We start from the raw sequence: 17096 nt of genomic DNA, 5'->3' as shown, positions 1-17096 counted from the left end.
GGCCAGGCAAGCTTAAATATCATATTCCCTTAAAGGATAAGAATTATCTGTAAGTATGTCTCCTAATCATCAAAATTATATGATATCCAACATTTTAACTTTTACTTCATGACAAACTTTTGGTATGATCTATCAGACCTCCAGTATGGAATACCTCTGAGAACATCAATAGCTGAACAACAGCTCAAATATTGACCTACATTGGTTTTTTTGAGCATGATTGTTTTTTGTTTGGCTGGGTTTTTTCCTCCGCTTGCTTCTATTTAGCAGCAGCATCAAAAGCAGCAACAGATATTCTACAAAAACCGAAGTATCTGAGTTAAGAGAGATCAGATTCTGTCACTGGATGTGTTTTTTAACTAACACCAAACCATGAAAATTTCTAAGTTGCTAGCACCATTTCAGGTAAAATAGTGTCTATTGTAAAGGTAGTTCTTCAGAAGCATGAATTCTCAAAACACCTGGCAGCTTCCAGTTCTGCCTACACAGACACGTTAATGGACCTGGACCGTGTGCTCACTGGACACCTGTGATTCCTCGAGGATCTGTGTAATCAATACCTCATTCAGAGACACTTCTGGCAATCAAATAAATTAAAACCACAGATCTAAGAGACACAAGAAGGAGATCTGTCAGGGGAGTGCAAAGGCAGTGGTAACACCTCTTTTGCAACCAAGTATTGTTAAAGGTGCCCAAATCCACCACCGATCAATCTCAGGATCACCTTACAGATTTTGACTTAACTGTGGAAGCAGCAGGCTACTCATGAAGCTACAACCACAGCCAAGAGTGACAGCCAAGTCCAGTGCAACCTGTGCAGAAGCCAGTGTTCTCTGGGAAATGCAAATTTGTACATCTGTGTTCTGCTTATATGACCAATTCGGAAGTAGCACTTGAAATGTGTTCATTAGCTCAGAAAAATAAAAATAATGAATGAATATAGAGCTCGGACTAAGAAAGAAACTGAACCAACTCCCGTATGTTTCTCTGGTCAACTGCAAAAATGGGTGCAAATTATCTAACAAATCTTCTGCAAAATTTTGCAAAATACTCATAACTTCTGAATAGGTAATTACCAAGAAGTCAAGTGTGAAATGCCCAACAAAAATACCAAACAAATTCAGTAACTTATCACTCATCTCAAGGAACAACTGCTTTAAAATTGTAGTATTTAAAACGATTAGTTACCAAAATCATCTACTTAGTTTTCTAGAACCAGCTGCCACTGAAGAGTTTATAAATGAAATATTTTAGCACATTTACATTCTAGTAAATGCCTGTGCTTCTAATATGACGCAGTGCTTATTGCCAAATGGCTTTTTATAGCAACAGCAAGAATCCCTCAGCAGCTCTCCTAAGCTACTATTTGAGGGCCATTAGAGTTCAGTGATGCTACACCCTGTGAGATAATGAGAAACATTACTCAATACTCTTCCATATTCTGTATATTTAGAAAATTCAAAATCCAAGTGCTTATCACAGTTACAAATAATCTCCAATAAGCCAGTGGATGACTAATGCAATCCTTGGGAGTTTGTTATGATGACTTCTGCTTTTTGCAGGAAATAAGAGTATTGCTTTCTTGAAAAAACCTAGCAGATGAAGAGAAAAAGGGACTAGAATAAAACTGACAACCATCTTGCATTCCATCATTAGGAAGAAACCAGACAAAATAGTAATCACAGCTATTTATCTGGATGATAAGGATATTTCTCTTCTGTCAGTTGTAACTGGCACTGTTCTGGTACCAAACTGAGATGCTACTGCTATTTGCACAAATGTTTAACAGCACCAGACTCTACCAAGTGAGTTCAATAGAAAGTGCTTTAAATTGGTGATAACAAAAAAAATTACCTAAGAGAACTAAGGCTAATGGCTGACACACACAAGTTTACAGTCTACCTGTCAGAGAGGATTTCCATACACAGACACACACAACCGAAAAAAAACCCCATCAGATTAACTTATTCTTGAATTCTGGGACAATTTCTGAAAGAGATATTGCAACAATGCAAGGCTGTGAAATCTTCACTTACTACTTCTGTGCATAACCATGATTTATGTTGTGTATCAACAAAACAAGAAGAATTCTCAGCTCATTTTTCATAACCTGCCTAAACCTATTTTTTTTGTTGACATACATACAAATTAAGGTAGGGCTGCTAGTACAATTTGCTTATACTTAATGTTTCAGTCTTTTTATAACATTCATGACCTCAAGTGAAATCTACTTAAGAATTCTTTTGCAAACCATGTGAAGAGCTCTGAAGTCTCATCTTAATAGAGAAAGCTAATATTATTTTTGAAACTAGACATGTTAAGAACTGCATATTTGATCTAATGAATATAGTTACTGACAGACTGACACAGTTTTTACTGGAAAAATTACTACGCAAACTATCACTGAATAATCAAGACCACCATGCTTTTTATGCTAAGCCTATTACAATAATAAATTCTACTAATGTTCTGCCAATTTAACATAGTTCCCATTTGTCATTAATTCTGCCTCAGCCTGAAAACATTTAAAAATATAACTATCTCCAGGTGTTCAGTTTTCAAATTTTAAAGGTTGATACTTCCATCCCTTCCCTTCACATAACTCTTGAGAGGAAAACAATTATTTTGGTCATGATTGCTTATATAGCATATCAAAGTGATATTTCCATTTCTGGGCAAAGAACCAGAAAGTCTTCCTTGATGCCACAGCACTGGAAAGAATCTGATCTAAAATGGAAGCTAGTGTTCCACACTAAACTTTAACAGGTAAAGTCCTCCTTAAATACCTTTGCATTTATACAACAGGTTTGTGACACTGTGGAGAAGGACTGGGCAGAGTTAGAACACTGTGAAAAGATGGCATCCCAGTAAACAATGTCTCTGCTCCATGGCCAGGATAACTGTTAACTATCAAGTTGGAAAAACACAGCATCTCTCTGCTCTAGCTGAGCAAGTATTATATATGGATCAGGCCAAAGGACACAGAACTTCCTGATGAAATAGATACTGATAGTCTAAATCCCTTCCAGAGCTTAAAAGAAGCTTCAACTGGCCCTTAGTCTGCCTGCTATTTTTCTCTGGTTTATAAATCTATTTTCCATTGTCTATTTCCTACTAAATATGCAACAATCTCTGTTAAAAATGCAAAAAAAGTAACCTGGAAGGGGCAGAAAAAAAAAAAAAAAAAGGAAAAAAGAAGAGAAAGCTTCTCATTGTGTTTGGCTACTACTGCTTATTCTTCTACCCATGAGCTAACAGTTTGACTTACTATGATTCACAACTTATTGCTATATTAAAAGATTATACCCTTTTATAGAAAAAAGCATTTGATTTTTTTATAAAATGCTACTTTCTTTGCTGCATGCTTACAAAAAAAAATTAAGAAAAAATTAATTTAAGAGCAACAATACTCTTAACAATTTTCAAGGCATTCCTCTCAGGTCTATGCTTATTTCCCAAAAGCTAGCAAGTATTTGTTACTGTTCATTTTCTCTGGGCATCAATTAATAGCTTTGGGCAGCAAATACAAGATGTACAGATCAAGTTTCATAAACCAAATTTTTTTACACGGCTCCTTACATAAGTACTGGGCAAAAAGTCAAAGTGCCCTGTGTCAGTGCTGGTGCAGCTGCAGTAAAACCAAAGCACACCCAGGAGAACACACACACGTTTGGTCCAGTTAGACATGCTGGAACTTCAGTGAACGTTCAGAGAAAGAGTTAACAGAGTTTAAGAGCATTGTGTAGAATAAATGTAAGAGTCCTTCTCAAACTACAGGATTAGATGTGTATATTGAAACAAAGCACTAAAAACCCCTTTATGCTTAAGCAATTGTTATTTCATGTCTGTATGTCTGTATCACAAAGTATAAGCATGATAATCATGAAACTTAAAATAAACTTGTCCTTTTCTCCATCATACTGAGCTACTGTGTGACTTGTCACTTGAGAAATTCAGACAGGCATATTAAAACAAACATCTTCTACCTGAGGATAAAAAATTTATTTCCTGTCAGTAAGAGTATTTCATTCCTAGAATAATGGAGAGCTAATTGACTTGGAGAGTTAATTGACTGGGTCCTCTCATTTCTCCAGGAAGCTCAGATCCATGACATGACAGCAGAGCACAGACACTGCTATGCAAAGGCACCTCAACATAGCTCCAAATTTTACTCAGCATGCAACTGAAATGCCTTTTGCAGCTCTAGTCCACCAACACTCTGATCTCACCATGACAAAGACAAAAAAAATGTAGGTCCATGAGGATTTTGCAGGAGAAACTGGGAGCTAAAACAATCACAAGCAGAGCAGGCAAATTACTCTTCCTTTGCCACCCCCCTGGCAGGGTGCAGCTGCTTGGTCTGTGCAGGAGCTTGATCTGCTGCTCACTCACTTATTGCTGCTTCATTATCCTGCTCTAATCACGGGACCTAGATACCAAGGATTCTGCCTTAATCTTCCACTGATGTCCCTTTAATCATGCCATCAATTCTGTGCACACTGTAAGTCAGGATGAGGTCACTCCATCTTCAACTGTGTGGTGTTTGACCTTACACATTTAGTTGAGCAGAGAGCAGCTGAACAAAGTCATCTTTGCTTCAGCAAGAAAGTTACAAAATAGAATATTTATGGAGCCCAAGCAACCAGTATGACAGACCAGCAAGGCTTGATGGGCACCAGTACTATCTGTCACGTTCTGAGATGCTTTGTCTTACTGTTTCATAAAAAAACCACTGGTTTGCATCTGGCAGCTGATATTACTGTTTATCACTCAGTGTTAGCAAAACCACAAGAAGCCAACTGATAGTCACATATGCTTGTGGCACTAAGAAACAGCCATATATAATATCTTTTAGACAGATAATGGCCAAGCAATACTGATGCAACCTTAGGTCTTGCACTTCCTCACTTGAGAAATATTCAGCACAGTAAGTTTATAGTTTTCCTAGATATTTATTTTGGAAAACTAAAATCCACTGACAAGTGATCATTGTACAAAATATGTTAGATAAAAGTGTGTAAAATTATGCATAAGCAGGGTCAGTTTTGCTGTTGCCATCAAAGAAAAGAGAGGGAGAAATGCAAAGTGATCATCCTCACTAGTAAGATTCTGAATGTCAACTTCAGTACTTAGAAATATTTCTAATAGATAATTATGTAAATATAATTTAGGATAAATCATGCTTTTTATGGTATAACTACAGCATAGCCAGTATATTTTAATTCTCTAGTAGAGCACACTACCTGGGCAGGAATGCCATCTCCTCTGTGGTACCTGCTGCAAAATGTCCCTCAACCCAGCACATCTCCCCTTACATCCAAGATTGCCACCACAGGAAAGAGAGTCAGGAGCAGATTGCAAACAGAGCTATTAAGAATGTAACAATAAATCAATGTACTTAAATAAATAACCTTCAAGTATCTCCCTTGCCCAACTGCTGCCCCTCCACAACCAGTTTTTTCATTTTTCCTTATTTGTTACTAATCCTTTCAAAACCCCCTTGTATTCAGCACACAAGTAATCCATTTCCACAGGATATAACATTCCTCTCTAAAATACATGGGTTTTCCTCCAAGAGATATAAAATAGCCTTTGAAGCTTCAAACGTAGTGGCATCCCAAGCCTGCAGACAGACTGGAGTTTTCTGTGCTGTGTAGAGGCAAACTGGACTTAAGGACACTCCCATCAGTTTGCTGGAGCTATTCATGCCCCCCTCAGACCAGGAAAACTCTTGAGAACAGTGGGGGAAAACTGATAGAAGCAGGACACTAAATTATTCATGGAGTAGAACCACAAGCAAAAATGGAGCCAGGGAAACAAACTGTTGGAATGTCTCCCCTCATCACCCAGAGAAAGATGTTCACCCCATCCTCCTCCTGCTCAGGTAAACCCAAATGCAAGGGCTTTAACATCTCAAAAAGACTGTGGCGTAACATCCAAGCTTAAACTTCTGGTACAGTTCCCCAATGAACTTGCCAAGAGGTGTGGACAGTAACTGTCCTGTAAATCTGTTAGGCACTGAAATACAAATATGGCAAAGTTATTATGGAAGGACAGTAGAGTGACTTAGATGGTAATCAGGCCATGGAGAGATTATAACATCCACACTATGAACACTAATCTCTGTGTAGCCTGTTGATGACATGACAATACCCGCACTGTCCGATTAAAAGGCAGGTATTGAGTAAGTCATTCTTTTGCTATTAAAACCAATAATTCTTATTTGAGATAAACTTCAGAAAAGCCACAGTGATGACAAACAAGAGCATCAAACAGACAGAGGTAAGCAGTACAGATCAGCAGTGCCTCAAGATGCAGCTTTCTCAAAAATGTAAGACAACAGTTTTCTAGCTGTTTATGTTCACCTTGAATGACAATAAAGAAAAGCTTCAGTTTTTCAAAAAAGTATAAAGCAAATTCAAAATAAATACCACACTCCAACATTATTACAAAGTTTAATAAAAACTTTGGTGAACAAAAGATTAATAAAGAATGGTGTGTTGAAAGATGCAAATAAAAAAGGGAAGAACCACCACCTAATTTCTGCTTTTCTCTCTGCCCACTCTCTACCCAGAAATTAGATTCGTATCTTTAACACCATGTTCCTCTTCAGCATCAACAATGCTCCTTAGAAGACCTTATCACATTGTATAATATTGTGTCAAGACTTCAGATGAGCTCACCTATCTAAATGCTTGCCTGGTTTCATCTTCCTCATGCTTCTATTCACGCTGGATTGGGAATTAAATGTTTTCCCCCGTAGCTATTTCTTTACACCTAGCAAACTCTAAATGTTGTATGTTGACTATCAGACTGAGTTCTGCTACAAAAGATGCTGACAATGAAAACTTGCTTAAAAGCTGTTAGTGAACCAAAAAACAAAGGGGGTTACAGCTAACTCAAAGTTCTGAAGACGGGTGTAAAAGAAAGGCCTCGAAATGGAAAACTCTCCTCACAAAAGAGATCAACAAGAGGGAATTGACTTTGTTTTGAGCATGGAAATAGGAGGAAGTATCACAGGGTGTACACAAAAATAGTGATGTCAGCTAAGGAAATCACACTCTTTGATTCTGCCACTAAGAAACTGAAGAATAAAAATACACTGAGCACAAATACTTTTCTTATGTACGTATGACTAGCTAGTGACATCCATTGCCATGATACGAGAGCTTTGTAAGATTAAAAACTAAAATATAAACACATACATGGCTATTTGAACTGGCCAACTACAAAGTCCCTCTCTGCTCAGGGCAGAGTCGAGGAAGTGCTGATGGATGGATCTGAGGAGGGAGCTCCAGGGGCTCTCTCTGACACCCGTGGCTCACCTGTCTCCATATCTGCACACCTACAGATGTGACAACCCACGTGCTTCCCTTCGGCAAACAGGACACTCCACACTGAGGGGCAGCGCCCACCTGCAGGAAAAACTCCTCAAGAAATGAGAGCAGCATGGGGTTCTGCCTGCACAGCTAGCAGCCCTCTTTCTGTTCTGAGATTTTAAGTGCAAAATTTTTTAACATTTTCATAACGAAAAAGGATGATGGGAAGCAAATCAGTGGTATAGTATTTTTCAAGTTTCCAAAATTAGAAACCTCTTGAAATGTAAACATGCAATTTCCAACGTCAATAGAAAACAAACAACTTGGTTTCTTCTTTTAAGTCAAATCCTTACATTACCACAATTTAACATTTTTAAGCATTAGTAGGAGGCATTTTGAAGGATAAAAAAAAGGATCTATTGCTGCTTATTTCTTTATCACTGGTCAATCACAACTGGCATAAAACAACTGTTTTCATGTTTAAAAACACTGACCATGTTAACTTTACACTAATTAAAAATTTACTGCAGCAAAATCCTAGGGAAATCACTAATACAGTCAAACGAGGGCACAGACCTACTGTGCCTGCACAATAGTGTCTTTCAAATTAAATATTACCAGCCTTTTCACACTTCCTCTTGAAAGAATGGAGCAATGCTGTAATTAGGATGTGCTAACTAAAATGTTTGTGCAGTTTAACCTTTTAAATGAAAAACATGACTGCACTTGACACGTGCAGGCTGTGCCTGCATTTCCCATTTCCTCCTGATCGAAGATGAAACAGCGCAGACCCTCCTGCCCACAGCCAGCCATCCGCAGAGCTGTAACGGGAGTGTGTTTGCCCTCTGATTTATAAATTACACGGGTGAGCACACTCAGAAAAACAAGCTAAAATGAACACACTCTTACTAGTTTCTTTAATTAACATTTTGATTAACATCTGACAATTTATCTAAGGGCCTGACAGGACTGCAATCGGCTGTCTAACGTTTGATTGCTATTTTTTTCTCTTGCCAGTCTCCCCATCTGAGCTGTGGCTTTTGGGGATTTTCAAGTTTCTGCAGGAAATCAACTCAAAGCAGCGTCTGGCCCTGTCAGCTAGTGACTCTGCCGGGCCTGCAGCTCTGGAGGATCAGAGCTCCTGTGTTTGTCCCTGTCCGTGGCCAGCTCGCTGCCTGCCTGCTTTTGGAGCTGTTCCAGATGGCTCCGGTGACATTTCAGCACAGCTCACGGGGCTGCCTGCAGCGCTTAATCCCTCGCTGTGGGATTTTCCACGCTCTGCACAGAGCTCGCCAAGGCCCAGGGTCCGCAGGCAGCGCTGCCGGCCACAGGAGCTCCAGGCCAGGCACGGGAGCTCCAGGCCAGGCAAGGGAGCTCCAGGCCAGGCAAGGGAGCTCCAGGCCAGGCACGGGAGCTCCAGGCCAGGCTGGCCACAGGAGCTCGCTCCAGGCCGGCCACCGGCTGCCCCCAGACCTGTGCCCAGCCGTGAGGGTGGCACCGGCCAGACACAGCCATGGTGCCAGGCTCTGTGGATACTCTTGTGATTCCCATGGAGAGCTGCCAGGTCTTGCCAGCAGCTCCAGGACAATTCCTCCAGCAAACGCGCCTGTCACCAGCCACCCCACCTTGGGCTGACACGGCCCAGCCCGGGGGTATCCACCATACCCAGAGCTGCAGCTCCCTGGGTTATCGGTGGTCTGAGGGACACAATCCCTGTCACCACTGGATAGATACTCCTGCTGTGCTTTTTCAACGGCAAAAATTCACTCCACTATTTACTGGCTTGAACTTCCAGATGGGTCTCCACATCCTAAGACTCCATGCTCTGAGGTCTGACTTCCACCCAAAGCCAGCACATGGACAGTAAAATCTAATTTTTACCAAATGATTAATTTCTGGACCATTTCCTAAGCAATCACTTATAAAAATTACAGCGTATCTGGGGACAAAAGCAATAGGAAGAACTAGTTTATGGCCTTTGCTCTTATTTTAAGTTATCATAATCAAAGCTGAAATTTTTGGTCTTCCCTCACTTATCAAATTACACACAAATTCATTTTTAAAACCAAGCAAATTACTTTTTCACTAAAATAAGAGTTTGCCAAGAAGAAAGGCAGCTGGCTTGTACAAACACCTCTACTTATTAGCATCATTGTGCTAGCATACTACTTTTCTTCATTAAGAAGGTTTAAACAAAAGAAAGCAGTACCATTTCAGCAGACTGGGCTTTGTTAGGGTTGGGGTTTTCTTCTTTGTTTAAAGAAATTTGCAGAAACCTGGAGGTTACTGCTCCCATTACCAAGCTTAGAAATTAATACTGATTCCCAAACCACAGACACTAAATACTAACGTTTCCATGCTTATGCACTCAGAATACGAAACAACCAGCTCCTCTATGGCTCCAAATTTCAAAAGTTGACAGCTCACATCACCCTATACCCATTAATTGTTAAGGACAACTCAGAAATACAAAGACATTTCCTTAGATTATGCTATTTTAAAAACACTACTCCTTTCACCACTAAAATTAGTACCAGAGACATGCAAGTTTTTGGAGGATTTGTTTCTACTGTACACTCCTCTATTTCACACCCATAATTAAAACTGGGTAAGTCTCCAACTTTTTAAGATTTTGGTGGTTCACAAAATTCTTGACTTCAGAATACTGTGTGGGGAACCAGCACTGATGCATTTGTTAGAAACTAGAATTCTTAGTCTTTGAGTTGGCCCATTCTTATTTTAGGGACAAGAAGGCAAGTAAGTTTTGTTTTGTTGCTTGTTCCACAAATAAACTGACCAAGATCAGGCAATGTAATTCCCACATGGAACAATGCAGAAAGCCGTCTTCCTTCTGGGTAAGAGTGAGGACAAAGAACCCAACCGCTAAGAAACCCCAGCAGCTGGGCATCAAGGCAGGAGCTGGAATGGAAGGGAGAGGCATGACGGGACACTCACACAGGGAGAGAGCAGTCTTCGACCCATGGGAAGGCACACAATGGCACAGAGAGTACAATGGGATTTTTTGCCTGCTTATGTTATAGCAAGAGCATATATGCCAACTGTCTCGATCCGTGCATTTTTACCTAGTATTTCCCAATGTCTAAAGGCTTCTGAGTAACACTGTACAGTAAATATTCACAAGGTTTCACCTTGAAATGGGCTGTGCATGTGGCACAGTGAAATCACATGCTGCCAGTGTACTGTGACAAACACAAAAGTAATTTCACTTAACATAGTAAAAGCAACCCATTATGAAAGGCAATGAAATTAATAAGTTCTTTTCCCGGTACTAAATATTGCAAGAGGTTTTATTTTCTATCAACAGTACTTGAAGCCATTGAAAAACATCCCCAAAACATCAACAACATCAGATTTGATATAAACACTCACACCATCAGTTAATATCTGTTGCTCAGAAGGAGTTCAGAAGCCTAAAATTAGTGCTGCAAGCTGTGATAATGCACTGCGCAGATCCATACACAAAGAACCTGCGCACTCCGCTCGCTCCCAGGGAACGAGGCTGCAGAGAGGAGACTCCTGCTCTGACACCAGGACAGTGCAGGAGGGAGAGAAGCAGTTTGACATGAATCACTGCAGAGAACCTAATTTCCACATCTTTGGTGTTACACAATCACCCAAGAAGGACAACTTGAACTGTGCCAAAACCATTGCAATGTAAAAAAGTTTGCTTCCTACCACTCTAGATAAAGAACAGTATCAACCCCCTCTATTTTTTATTTTCTCACTGAACACATGTAATACAGAAAGGTATTTATGTAATTTGTGATGCTATCACAACACACACACATACAGTAGCTCCCTTGTATGGATGAGTACTGAAGTATGTCAAGAAACTGAAAACGAAAAAACAGAAATAAAACTGGGAGAGTGAAGAGAATCCAGAAGTTGAAGTACCCCGAACATTTTGCATTGCCAGGAAAATTGATTTTAAGCATAAAAATTCTCCAGCCAATCTTTTACTTGCATTACATTTCTTGTCTGGTTTTGTAAAGTGAAATAAATGCAGCTCTATCACATTTCCTTCCACTTTTCTTCATTATAGTGTTCTGTATTTCAAAATTAGGCTGATTTCAGTAAAACTGAAGAGCTGGATTTGAGATGGTGCCCTCCCACTCCCTGCTGGGAGACGTCCTGAAGATGTTTATCATTAACAATAAAAGCAACGTTCAGACAACAGCAGACGGGACTTCTTGGTGCCCTTACAGAAGGAAGGCAGGAAGATCTTTGCTGGCTGGACACCATGAGCACATTCCAGCCCAGCTGTGCACATGTCTTATTAAATTGGCTGGCAAAAAAAAAAAAAAAAAAAAAAGGCAAAATACAACATGAAACCTGAAACTGTCTGTGTGCAGAGCAGGAGGTGCTGCAATGGGAAAGTGATGGCAATACACACAGGACAAAGCCACAGACAACCAGGCTTCACTGTCATCACCACATATTAAGACTCACATATCCTTTCTCAAAATTCAGCATACTCGGGCACCAATTTCACAAACACTTTAAACTGCCTGCTGCGAGCTAATACTGCCACAGGCAGAAAGCATTCCTGCCCTCTCCCCCAAGCCTGACCACTCAGTCTGAGCCTCTGACCATCTGCTCTGTCCACAACAAAGAGAGAACCATCCACTCAAAGGCCTGACAGTATCACAAACCAAACGCCTGCTTGTGCCACAGCTGGCAGTGAACTGAGAGAGGACTAGCAAGAATTAAACTGTGACTTGATCCCAGGGAGAGGGCTGCAGGCCTAAGAACTGGGCACAAAAATAAACTTGGCTGTGAGCTGCAGTAATGATAAGTTTGCCAGTTCCTAGAAGCTTTGAGGGGTACATAGAAAAAATCAGACTTCCAAGGAATTTCATCTGATTGATATTCCAGTGCATAAGCTGGGCTTGCTTACACTGCAGCCTGCTTATGTTTACATTTAATACGGTCTAAGATGATTTTGTTGTAAATATTTTGCTTTAAAGAGATTGTTTGGTTACTGGCTACTATTATTATTCTTCCTGGAAGGAAGAGAATAATGGGCCTTGAGCCAACATCAAACATCTTAAAGCTGATCAATTGAGGACTCCAGCATAGCTACTTAGAAAATCAACTTTGCTGCTGTGGGGGGTGCATGGAAAGAACCCCCTGATTTGCTACGGGACATCACAAAGCCAGCCTTAGTAAAGGAACAGCAAAATCATAAAAAAAGTAGTACTACTGCCTTGTATTTAGAAACAAGTGCTGTGAAGTACCAGCATGAATTAAATTCCCAGAACTGCCAGAACCACAAGGCAATGGATTTTGAAATATGTGGATTTTTTTTCTCCAGCAGCTGCCACTTTGGAGAGTGTTTTACATGCTACAGAACAAAACAAATATATTGGGCAAGATTACTGGTTTTGATGTTCACTTTTCCAAGTGAGCAAGCTTAGAAGTTCCTCAGGTTTCAGAAAACTGGAGTGAGTCCAAAATAAAATAGATGACTGAGTACAGAGGAACAACTTGACAGGCTTGTTGGTGCACAATCAAGTGACAGCATTTTATGCCTTAGTATCAACTCCACTTACACAACATGCTTGTTTACACCAGAAATACAAAATATAACTGCTACTCATGTAGCACGCGTATACACATAGAACGAAGGTTTCTCTACAGAATTATGTCATTTCCAGGGACTAAAATCAGGAAAGGACATTGAGTCCATTAGATTTCAGCTGTACAGCCACAGCTATTGTGAATCTCTGCCACCTGGACAACTGGGACAGGGCAGAGGAAATAGCAGACAGACCGGGAGCTCTGCAGGGCTTTCAGCACATCCTTACTATCTGCCAGCTCCAGCCTCCCTGGATATGTTCTTGTCATCACAGAAAAAGGGGACGAGTATGACCCTAAAGGTCAGAGCCCACCTTCAATCTGAATAGAGACCAAGTCTACAGAGAGAAAAACTTGGCACTGACCAGTTCCTAGGTGTCACTAAGTATCATTCTCACTCTGTGGCAACCAAGATGTGAGCAGCAAGCCTTGCAGTACCACACACATATATATAAATTAATCTAATTTCTGTGGCTATTAAAGCAGTTCCAAGTATTTTTATAAGCTAGCTGGTGGGTTGCTTCGTGACCCACATGATGACCTTTGGTCAAATAATACATGTCACTGTGATGAGGAGGGGACTGAACTGTGGCAGTTTAAAAACCTTTCCTCTGACCTTAGAAGCCAGGAGAGGGCCAGTGTGGCATCTTTCCAGGCATATACATGGTTGCATGTGGCTTGTCAGAGGCTGCAAGCCAAAATGAAACTGAAGAAAACCAGTGCAAGCTAGTCCATGCCAATGATGAACAGGGCCAGAACTTTTACAGAGTACTATATGCTTCTCATTATAATCTAGAAAAGTGAAAGAAGTAAAAACAATTACTTCATGAAGCCCACGCTAATAAAGAGGAAAACCAAAATGCTTAAGAACTCAGATGACAACTTCAGCCACGTGGTAACAAAAGAAACACAGCCACTTTTCCTCTTAGCAAGGAGAAGAGCCATGAATTCCATGTGAATACCATATGTACCATCGCGCAATGATGAACAGCTCTCAAAACTCTCAGTGTACATCACATAAAACTGACAGATCCAACCCAGCTCTACAGATAATCCACAAACATCGGAAAATTGTAGGCTCAAAGGTGGAAGGGTGTCCTGAAAGAGGCACACCTTCTTCCTAATGCACAGAATTCACCACAATGTTCCACAGAAATCAGGGCTTTTCCAAGAGCCAGACATGACAAACAGGTTCTGTGCAACCAGCAGGGCCACACGGAGAGGACACAGCTCAAAACCACTCCTGACCTGGCAGGCGGAGAATAATCCTGTGGGGTAAAAACATAAGAAGGTGATCTGGCTAAAAGAGAAGGCTTCCTTTCAGAAAGCTACTTTGTATAGAACATTGAATTAAAGGTTTTCTGACAATCTTGCCAAACAACAAGGAAAAACTCAGTTACGTAGGAACTGCTTCAACCCTGCAGGAGCCTGGTCTAATTGCATCCTTTACAAAGCAGTGCAGAGGAAGAGTGTCACACCAACCTGGGTAACTCGTTATCTGGGGAAGAGAGAACAGAAAACAGGACAAGAACCTCTTGACAGTGGTCCTTCTTTCTGTAATACAACTTGGTGAAACAAAACATCACTCCTGTCTTTGTGGCCAGCAGCACTCTCTGACAGGGCAGAACTTCCATAAGGCACCGGAATAGGCGAAGTTTATCAGGAATTTACATATTAGACACACTGATGCCTCTTCTCCTACTTTTTTTGGTATTGTTGAAAAGATTAACCTGCTTCCCAGCTGCACAACAACTGCAGGAACATCTACACAAATTATAGAGTAAAAATAATTATTTTCTATACAAACACTACATTATGTATTTGTTTCATCAATAGGAGATAATAGGGTTTGGAAGTATTTTGACTGTTACTGCCCGAGATAGCTAATGATGGCCTATTAGACAATAATATTATCACAAACTACGTAAAATTATATGTCATATTTATCTATTTCTGTTTATTTCCTACATTTTTAAAAGATATTTGTAATTGTTCCATACTGTTATGGGGCTCTCACAGAGTTGGATAATGCAAGAGCTAATCAAAGACTACTACTGAAAAGCTGTTATAGGTAGAAACAACACACCACTTACAAATCTGAAATGACTTCCAGGCCATTTACATTACTTGGATATAATTATTTAGTGTTAAACTGAATTAAGCCTAGTGGGTTTAAAAGGTGGCATTAATTGTATTATTTTGAAAGTTAATTTGACCCTACATTTATTTTTTAACTTTAAAAAAAGTCATGTGGTTATTGATTGCTATTCAGCAATAAAACTACAGGTTTCATTGTATAGAAAGTGTTATACACTCCCTCTTCTGGTTATATCTTAAAAACACAGTTTCTAGACTTAAAGTGTATATCATATGTTAGATTTTAAGTGTATCATATTGCTTGGAAGATAAAAATCCTCAAGCCAGTATCATATTTCTTTTTAAAAAGCCAGCAAACTGGTGATCAAAACCAAATAAATAACAGGTGAGAACTACTTGACATAATGCCAAACTGAAGTAAGTAGCAGCTACTTTTTAGTTGTGCCTAAAACCAAAATGTTATAGATTTCTTTTAATTTGGTAAGAAAAATACTGTCCCAAGTTCTTCTGGAAGCATAACTCGTGCCTAATGCCTGGTTACCATTCTGTGCACTATTGCTGTAGGTGAGAATATAGATTTTAAAATGCTGCCCACTTTTCCTGAGGTGGCAGATCAAGTTCCTACAAAACATTGTTTTTATGTTGGTCCAGCATGGATAACTTTCTTCCACCTAGTACACTACACCTTGTCTTCTCTAATTCTTCTAATAGCAAACATTAGGGACATTCTTCTAATAGCAAAAGCTTCTGAAGGCTACACATACATCCTACTGTCTAAAAAATATTATTCACAGTATAGAAAATGAGAATTGTGAAATAACATTAAGAAGTCCAAACAGAAACAGTAAAAGCAATGCATAAGAAACCAGAAGATGAACTATTAATAAACGCACACACATGCATATATCCATCTCTTCCCTTGATGCTCAGTGCCTGATAAAGCCAGGAGATGTGTCTCAAGTAGGACATATTCTTGTTGTCCTCACCCCCCATCAAAATGTGCAAAAATCCAAGAATGCCACAGCATTACACAAACCACATTAATAGTATTGCTGCCAAAACACAGAGAGGAAAAACTTGTGAAAAAGTTTCTGTTTGTTTTTCCCTGTTTAGCCTCTCCTCTTTTCTACCACTTTTACCCCCTGTTATAGAGTAATAAAACCAGCACTGTACCTACTTCATTCTCCCTCCTCCAAGGTAATTTTGTCCTACCTTCCTAAATTAGCTTCCTCCTTATTGTCTTCATCTCTTTCACTTTACATGTGTGTTACTCAAGTTCTTTGTTTCACATTTCCCTTTTTAGCTATTCCCTGGTGTCCTCTCTCTCGGACACATACACACACACAGACTGCAAACCACTTAATTCCAGATGTGCTCAGGCAGCCTTGCCAAAGCTGCCATCCCCCTGCCTGACAAAGCTGGCCACCACTGCCCCAACCAGGTACTGCACAGCCAGCTGGACTGGGTGCACTGCTATCTTTGCAAAAAGCAATGTAAATGATGGTTACTGATGGGATTTCTTATCTGACCTATAAAGTTGTGCTTGCAGAGAAAAACAGACCATCCCAAAGTTGTTCAGGAGTCATATATACTGGGATGAGAGGGCACAGTCTGTGGAACTGGAAACTATGTATGGGGGGGAGGCAAAAAGACAATAAAAAATTATTTTCTTCATGACAGTTCAATACTCAAAACAATTTTACAAGCTTCCCAGAATACTCCTCCCTGGAATCACAAAGCGCTGTGGTATTCATCTGAGGTTTGCAGTTCTTGGAATAATCTACACAGTTCATGAGAACACACACTTCTCCCCAAAAAACAAATGAGAAAGTCCTTATAAATAATTCATCTGCATGTGGTTAACTTTTGAAATTAACCTACTACTAACCCCACCCTCCAACATCAAGTTCGTATCTCCATGGCTTTGACACATTCCCATCTCTCCAGAACAGCAGAAATTTCCCTCTTTTTTACTTCAACTCAGGCTTCTTCCACCTCCCCAGCTCTTTAACAGGTTGCAGCTTCTTTCTCCCGCACTCAGCTCAGGGCAGTGTGCCAGACCCTGCGTGCCCATGGCCTGCC

At 40.1% G+C, this 17096-nt stretch overlaps 1 protein-coding gene across 5 annotated transcripts in view; it reads right to left on the bottom strand.

Annotated features, from left to right (window-relative positions):
• The window catches only part of ATXN7 (ataxin 7), an 87802-nt gene that overhangs the window by 12379 nt on the left and 58327 nt on the right, over positions 1-17096 (bottom strand). The gene's annotated exons all lie outside the window — the stretch shown is intronic.

The sequence above is a fragment of the Poecile atricapillus genome, chromosome 9 (assembly GCF_030490865.1).
Source record: "Poecile atricapillus isolate bPoeAtr1 chromosome 9, bPoeAtr1.hap1, whole genome shotgun sequence".
NCBI lineage: Eukaryota > Metazoa > Chordata > Aves > Passeriformes > Paridae > Poecile > Poecile atricapillus.
This window is presented reverse-complemented; position numbering and strand designations above follow the sequence as displayed.